Source organism: Tamandua tetradactyla, chromosome 14 (assembly GCF_023851605.1).
Source record: "Tamandua tetradactyla isolate mTamTet1 chromosome 14, mTamTet1.pri, whole genome shotgun sequence".
Lineage (NCBI taxonomy): Eukaryota > Metazoa > Chordata > Mammalia > Pilosa > Myrmecophagidae > Tamandua > Tamandua tetradactyla.
Window position 1 is genome coordinate 72,875,548 of NC_135340.1, and position 5,545 is coordinate 72,881,092.

Genomic DNA, 5,545 nt, shown 5'->3' on the forward strand with positions numbered 1-5,545 from the left:
TGGGCAGGGACTTCAAAAAAGGATGTCCTTTTTGCACGTGGGAGACCAAGGGCAGTGATTTCTGACCCCAAACATGAGAAGTCCTTTACACAACTCCTCCCCTTAAAGTTCGGATGGGGAACGAGGGACCCTCCCTGCTCTTTGTCCTGTGCGGGCCACAAGGAACAAATTCCAAAGACCGAGCACACGTGTGCTTAGAGCGAAACTGAAAAGCAGCCGGGTCCTGAGGTGCTACTAAGGAGGTGTGAACCCAGGGCAGGCGCAGGGGACCGGCCCGCCCGCCAGGGCCCGGCCTGCAGGCCTGGGTGGGAAGCGGGGAAAGGGAGCGGGTGGTTTCCCGTCCCTGCACGGGGGATGGCGGCGCTCCTCCTCCCTCCTGATTCCCTCCCCAGCCTCCCGCAAGCCCCCACGGGCGGGCACACCCAGACACCCAGACTGAACACCTGGCTGTGGGGAGGGTCTGTCCTTGGCAGGGGGGGCCCCTCGTGCCTACGGCGGGGCGGGGGTTGGGCCTGGGGTGCCGAGGCCCCGCTGCCCCGCCGTTTTGGTCCGTTGCTTTCCAAACATTCCGAAGGAAAGGGGGGCTCGACTGGGTGCAGGGTGGGCGGGGACGAGGCATCGCCCGTCCGGTGCGGCGACCGTGAGTAGGGCAGGCCAAAGGGGTCCTGAGAGGGAGGGAGGGGCACGGGGGACAGCTTAAGGCACTGAGCCAAACCCGAGAAAGAGACAGGAGCGTCCCAGGGGCCCAGGCGCAGGAGACGGGAGGGAGGATCAGACAATGGCAGAGCACCCACTGCCTCAGTCTGGACCAGGCTTGGCCCTCCCACTCCCCGCACCTCACTTCTCTGTGCGGGGGAGGCCAGGGTGGGCCTGCCGGCTGGGGGAGATGGGATCCCTGCTCAGCAGGTGGAGCCCGCCCTGGCCATTCACCTGCCACTTGCCTGCAGAAGCCCCTGCAGTTACAGACAGGCACTTGCCTAAGTTCCTTAACAAAATCTCCTAAAGGAAGCCCCTGCAGTTACAGACAGGCACTTGCCTAAGTTCCTTAACAAAATCTCCTAAAGATGGGAAGGAGGAGAGGCACGTGGGAGGGAGGGGCCCGGCAGGGCTCTCTTCAAGCTTCCAGACAGGCGCCACTGTGGTGGGGACACACACACACACACGCATGCACGCACGCGTGTCCCACACGTGCACCCCTGCACCCCGCCGCAGCCCCCATACATCCCCGGGCTCCTGCAAGGAGGGCACGGAGCCAGCTTCTTCCCTGTGCAATGAGTGTGAGAGGCCAAGTTTGAGCCGAGGTGGGTTTTCCAGTCCTTTCCTCATTCTGTCGAGGAATGGGATGCTTTCTGGCCCGTGGGAAAAAGGACAGAGAAAAGGGAGGGCAGAAGGAGGGAGGGAGAGCTCTCCAGAGCAGCTTGGGAAAAGGCCTGGGCCCCAGCCAAGGCCGAGCCGCTTCCCGAGGAGGCCAGATGGCGAGGACTCTCCTGCCTGAAATCCTCCAAAGGGGCCCAGCCCACGGTTTCCACGCATCTCTGCAGACGGCACGTGGACTTGGCTCCAGGGCACATACCCCTGGTGACCGTTTCCTTCCTGCTGCTGCGGCTCCGACCTCAGCTGAACTCAGAAGAGGAGGCCAAGCCCTGGGCTCCCAGAACGGCGCCCACGAGAGGCCTCAGACCCCAGGAGGATGTGGAGGGTCACTGTACCTCCTCCTTAACGTCCCACGGACATGAAGGGGACTCCTTCATCTGCAGAGTAACAGTTTTCAGAAAAATAATGATTCCCAAGTTCTTTAAGGAGGAACAGAGTCAGTTCTTGAGAATATGATGTAATAGGGTTTTCAAAAAAAGAATGACTGACCAGTCTGTGTTCATTTCCTCTCTTTCCTCTTCAATCCTCGGGTATGGGTGGGGCCCACCAGTGGCTCCCCCAGGACCTCCTTCTGCACAAGGAGGGATGGTTTGGTGCCTCCATTTGCCTCTTTGTAACATCCGAGGGCAGGGGCTAAAAAATGACATTAGAAACACCCAGCTGGCCTCACCGGGGTAGTCACAGCAATGACTGTCGGTCCGTGCAAAGGGTCTTCACAGCCACCGCTGCTGGGCCTGGCTGGCTGCAGTGGCTGGTGAGTGGATTAGATGCCCACAGGGCCTTTGCACAGTCACCTGCATCAGGACTGGCAGGGCAGATGGCTCCTCCACACTGACCCTCCTGGAAGCCTGGGTCAGCAGGAGAGACTGGCAACTGAGATCCACAGAGGGAAGGGCCTGACCCAAGACCCCCTGTAAATAAGCAGCAGAGTTAGGTCCAGAAGCCAGGCCTTTTAAGCAGCTGCGGCCAGCAGAGCAGGAGTAAGGAGGAATATTTTTCATGAACATATTTTTTAATAGCAGGAGAGAAAAGGAGATTGGTCAGGGGAGCAACGAGAAGAAAGAATAACGATGGAATAAAATTAGACTGACACCTCATTGAGATCGTCCTTTCCTTGAAGGAGACACTGCACTGGGACTCAGCTGTGTGACCCTGAGGAAGACACAGCCTGTCTCTGGGCTTCAACTTTCTCACCCGCCAGGGGAAGGGACTGGGGTAGAATGAGCTCAGCTTCTGACATACTTAAATACTACCCCAGGAATACTGGTGAGGGACTCTCCGTGTGAGAATCACTGCTCAAGACTCTCTGTGGCTGGCAGGGTCAGGGCCAAACTGCTTAGTCTGGAGTCAAGACTCTGTGTGAACTGGTCACAACCCAGCTTTCCAGTCTTACCTCCCACTGCCTACTTCTTATTGCTCCCCCAGGGTACCAACCCTCCACGCCCTTGCTCACACCCTTTACCTACACAGCCTACTTCCTCCCACCCCAATGCCCTGGTCTGAAAAAATCCTGTTAGTGGCTCTCAGCGAGGCTGCCTCCTCCCTCAGGACCCCATCCCAGCTTCCTGAGTTTGAGGGTGTAATCATTCCAATCCCGATCCCCAACTTTACGTTCACCTGAGCACATGCTGCAATTAGGAAGTCATTCAACTCAACAAACAGTACTGAATGATAAGCATGTGCTATGACAAATTCGGACAGAGTTCTGCCCTTGCCAAGGAAGAGAGAGCAACATAAATCATGTTCCTGTCCATTAAGTAAAGGAGAAGTATGGGGAAGGAAAACAGTTCTCCAAGAGCTTGTCTGGGGCTGGAAAGGATGGATGTGGAGCAAAAGGTGGGGCATGGAAAGGAGACGCTGCAGGGAAGGGGAAGAGAAGGTGTGAACACTGTGGAAGGGAGAGGAAAGCATGGGAAGGGCCGGCCCGGAGGTCCCAGGAGGGGCGGGTTCAGAGAGAGGGGCTCGTGCTGCGAGGTGAGCAGCTGAGGTGGGTGGGCAGGGGCGACCTCAGGGCCAAAGACGTGGGGGGTTGTTTTACCTTGGTTTGAGAGGCGTCATCTGGGAAGACTCCGAGGGTTTTCAGGAGGGGAGTGACAGATCAAATTTGTGTTTCAGAACAATTATCCTGGCTGCTGTGCAGTGAATGGCCCGGAGTATGGTTCTCAGCTCCACCTGCGATGATTCTCTCAGGAGTTTAGACAGAACCCATACCCGGTGCCACCTCCAGATATCCCCAATTAGTTGCTTTGGAGGAAGGTAAAAGTGAAGATTCAGCGTAGGAGGAGAATGTCCAGTGGTCCCAAAAGGAGATGCGAGCAACTTGGACAAGAATAGCTGTTATCAGACAAAGGTGGTGAGTTCTTTTGCCTGATGCACTCAAATAACCAATTCCTGAGACACCTGGGTTTCAAAGAGAGAAAAAGTTTATTACAATGTGCGCAGCAGGAGAGCAGATGGCCTATCAGCTCAAAATCTGTCTCCCTGAACTGCAGTAATTCTGATAGTTTTATAGAATTAAAAGATGGGCAGCATGGAACAGAAACCACCCCCACCACGATGGCGTGTTGGGGGCCCTTATTCCTGGGCCCAACGATGCTTCTCTCTCAGCTGTCGTCCTATTTCCACATTGGTTTAACCAGTCAAAAATTAAAATATGCAATTGTTGTAAACACATTTACATGTACATAGAATCAACAATGCAAGTTACAAAAAAAAAAGATGGACAGGTTTTAGGATAATGAGCACAGTGGCCCCAGATGATGTAATTACGAGATGATGTAATTACGAGATGATGTAATGATGGGTGATCTAATTATTGGGCATGTGCAGATTGATTACATGCCTAGTCACAGACCACATGGAAGGAATGGTGGCCTTAACACCATGATAGGTGTGATTTTTAAAATTATAATGAGGTATAGGTGACTTACAGGTTAAAGTCTAAGCTATTGTGCATCTCAGGCGGGCCCATTTTGGTTAGATCTGGCCTTGGTGTGAGGGTTGGGTTCTGGTGTCAAGTTGGCCAGGTGAAGTGTCCAGTTGTCTGGTGAGGCAAGCACCGGCCTGACCATGGCTGCAAGGATATTTTGTGGCTGGATGGTAAATCGGAAGGCTGGTGTATTAAATCATCAGTTAGTTAATTGCATCTGTGGCTGATTACATCTGCATCAATTAAGGTGTGTCTCCCACAATGAGACAATCCAATCAGTTGAAGGCCTTTAAGGAAGAAGAGAGACCCTTTCACTGCTTCTGCAGCCAGAGAGCCTCTCCTGTGAGTCTGTCCAGAACTTTCATTGGAGTCGCCAGAATCACAGCCTGCCCTACAGATTTTGGACTCTTCCATTCCCACAGTTGCATGAAACACCTTTATAAATCTCCTATTTATAGATATCTCCTGTTGGTTCCGTTTCTCTAGAGAACCCTGACCAATGCACTTGGTTATCAAGATAACTTTGGACTTGGAGTGGGTTAGTTCTGGGCTGACCCAGGACCCTTCATTATTAACATTAGGGGTTGTCTTTAATGGTCAAAAGCCTCTAAAATGGAAAAACTGTATAAATGGGTACAAGTGAAGGTTAGTCACAAGGGTACAAGATAAAGGCTATACAATCATTATCACAGATCAAGGCAGCTGGATTAGAGTTCAAAGATTTCTGGTATTTCCTTCTAATACAACAGAAAGCAAAAAGGAACATCTATACAATTATCCAGTAATCAAAATCATCCTTCAAATCCTAATTTCTCGCTTACATAGTGGCTGTGGATGAGCTCTAGGGCTGTTTGGAAGATCAGGGGGACAGGGCTTGGTAATTCCCAAGGGAATGAAGAGAAGGAGATGTCAAGTTTAACTCCCGAGTTTCTGACTTGTGCAAACGGACAGGTTTCCCTGCACTGAGACAGAGAACCCTGGAGGAGACGGGGTGTTGGAGGGAGGCGAACGGATCACAGCTGGACTGCACCCCAGCCCCGAGTCTGCAGCTCTGAGCGCTGGGTGCCCGCGCACCGCCGGCACGGACTGAAGGAGGCCGCGCGCTCTCTGGGACCCCAGCCCAGCCCGAGGTGGGGTGGGGTGGGGTGGGGTGGGGGGTGGGGGTGGGGGTGGGGGGCTTGAGGTTTTATAAGCGTAGGCCACGGCGGGTGGGGAGCAGGGTTTGCAGGTGAAGCCAGACTG

The 5,545-nt window shown here is 53.8% G+C and overlaps 1 long non-coding RNA gene across 1 annotated transcript; it reads left to right on the forward strand.

The window, feature by feature from the left end:
• Positions 1–579: 579 nt before the first annotated feature.
• LOC143655175 (uncharacterized) lies at positions 580–4,953 on the forward strand. The gene is made up of 3 exons (XR_013162090.1): positions 580–640; positions 3,490–3,727; positions 4,551–4,953. It is a non-coding gene; the product is annotated as an uncharacterized LOC143655175 (long non-coding RNA).
• Positions 4,954–5,545: the final 592 nt, after the last annotated feature.